This window comes from Pseudophryne corroboree, unplaced genomic scaffold (genome assembly GCF_028390025.1).
Source record: "Pseudophryne corroboree isolate aPseCor3 unplaced genomic scaffold, aPseCor3.hap2 scaffold_228, whole genome shotgun sequence".
NCBI classification, from domain to species: Eukaryota; Metazoa; Chordata; class Amphibia; order Anura; family Myobatrachidae; genus Pseudophryne; species Pseudophryne corroboree.
Window position 1 is genome coordinate 941,603 of NW_026968932.1, and position 2,500 is coordinate 944,102.

A 2,500-nucleotide genomic window follows, 5' to 3' on the forward strand; every position below is an offset into this window, starting at 1 on the left:
ACAGAGTCCCGGCTCTCTCGCTCGCCTCGTTGGTACCTACTGATCCGGCGGAGGTGTTCTCCGGCGGGTAGCGACACGGACGGCCGAGGGCGCGCTTCACCCAGGCTTCAACCGTCTCCTCCCCGAGCCCCTGGAAGTGCAGCTGGGCCGCGGGCGCCCCGGTCCGCACTCATCTGCGAAACTTCCACAAATTGCAGTACCCGATTTGGCCCGCCGGGGGGCGCTGCCTCCGGGGGAGAAGGAGACGTGCCCGGCCCGTACGTCGGGCTCCAACGGATGCCCGCCGTGGACCCTTTATAGGCCCCATCCTGGTCCTGCCATGCTGTTATCGGAGCTCCACGGCTATCTTGTCACTAAACCTTTCGTTTGAGCTCCAGGGCTTTTTGCTTTTTGTAACCCGGTTCCTGGAGCCCTGCCTGGGCAAAATCGGATGCAAGAAGGCCCTGCCCATGCTGATCTCTGAGCTCCGCGCATCTTCTGTCACGGGTCCTTTCGCAAAAGCTCCAGGGAAACAGGCTTTTCGGCCCCGGACAGAGTCCCGGCTCTCTCGCTCGCCTCGTTGGTACCTACTGATCCGGCGGAGGTGTTCTCCGGCGGGTAGCGACACGGACGGCCGAGGGCGCGCTTCACCCAGGCTTCAACCATCTCCTCCCCGAGCCCCTGGAAGTGCCGCTGGGCCGCGGGCGCCCCGGTCCGCACTCATCCGCGACACTTCCGCGCTGGAGTCCGACGCTCGCCGGCCGCGTCCCCCGGCCCGCGGGGGCCCGGGGGGAGGCCCGACGCGTGCGGGGGGAGGCGGCGGGCGGCGGGGGCGCCCCCGCGCCACCCGACGGCGCCCCCCGGTGGCCAGAGGCGGCTCGGAGCGAGACGATCGGGGGGGGACGGCGGCGCGTGACCCGCCCCGGCCCCCTTGGCCCAGCGGACGGGCAGGCGGCTCCCGGGCGACCCCCCCCCCGATCCCCGCCGCGGCGCCCCCCGGTGGCCGCCTGACGCCACTGCGGGGGGTGCAGATTCCGTGTGTCCTCTCGGATAAAAACAAAAGAAACGGTTCCCGTCGGGCGAAAGTAAGTGGGACGCAGGGCCCCGGGCCCCGACGGTCCGCGCGCGCGGCGCCCCCCGCTGGCCGGTCGAAGGGATGACAAAAATAAAATGAAAAAAATTTCAAAAAAGCACTCGCCCCAAACAGACGAAAGGTACCCGGTCCGCCCGGATGAACCCTCCCCCGTGTCCCCGCCGCGGCGCCCCCCGCTGGCCAGCCGAGGTAATACACGATTGAGAGGGGGGGAGTGAAAAACAGGGGCAAAAAATGAAAAACACCCCACCCGTTTGAATGCAAAGTCCCGGAGCGGCCAGGGGTGGACGCCGGTCCGCGCGCACGGCGCCCCCCGCAGGCCAGATGAAGGGAAGAACGGAACGAGACTAAAAGATAAAAAAAAATTTCAAAAAAGCACTCGCCCCAAACAGATGAAATGTACCCGGTCCGCCCGTGTCCCCGCCGCGGCGCCCCCCGCTGGCCAGCCGAGGTAATACACGATTGAGAGGGGGGGAGTGGAAAAAAAAAGGGCAAAAAAATGAAAAACACCCCACCCATTTGAATGCAAAGTCCCGGAGCGGCCAGGGGTGGACGCCGGTCCGCGCGCACGGCGCCCCCCGCAGGCCAGTTGAAGGGAAGAACGGAACGAGACTAAAAGATAAAAAAAAATTTCAAAAAAGCACTCGCCCCAAACAGATGAAATGTACCCGGTCCGCCCGTGTCCCCGCCGCGGCGCCCCCCGCTGGCCAGCCGAGGTAATACACGATTGAGATTAAAAAAAAACCAGGCAAAAGACAAAAACACACCACCGATTTAAATGCAGTGTTCACGAGCGCCAGTCCGCGCGCGCGGCGCCCCCTGCTGGCCGCGTAAAAAAAAATAATAATAATAATAATAATAACAATAATAATAATAATCCACCGTTGTGAATTTGCGATGTGTCCGGTACGGCGGCGGCGGGGAGGCGTCTCCCCTCGTCGGCGCACCCTGGTGGGGGGAAATAAATGAAAGGGAAAAAAAACAAAGAAGAACAGCCCGGGCTCTCGCCGGCTTCCGCAGCCCGGGCTCCCTCCGGCTTCCGCGGCCCGGGCTCCGTACATACAGACAGCAAATGAAATAACGGACGGATGGATGGAAGAGAAGAACAGCCAGGGATCTCGCCGGCTTCCGCAGCCCGGGCTCTCGCCGGCTTCCGCAACCCGGGCTCCAGCCGGCTTCCGCAGCCCGGGCTCCCTCCGGCTTCCGCGGCCCGGGCTCCGTACATACAGACAGCAAATGAAATAACGGACGGATGGATGGAAGAGAAGAACAGCCAGGGATCTCGCCGGCTTCCGCAGCCCGGGCTCCCTCCGGCTTCCGCGGCCCGGGCTCCGTACATACAGACAGCAAATGAAATAACGGACGGATGGATGGAAGAGAAGAACAGCCAGGGATCTCGCCGGCTTCCGCAGCCCGGGCTCTCGCCGG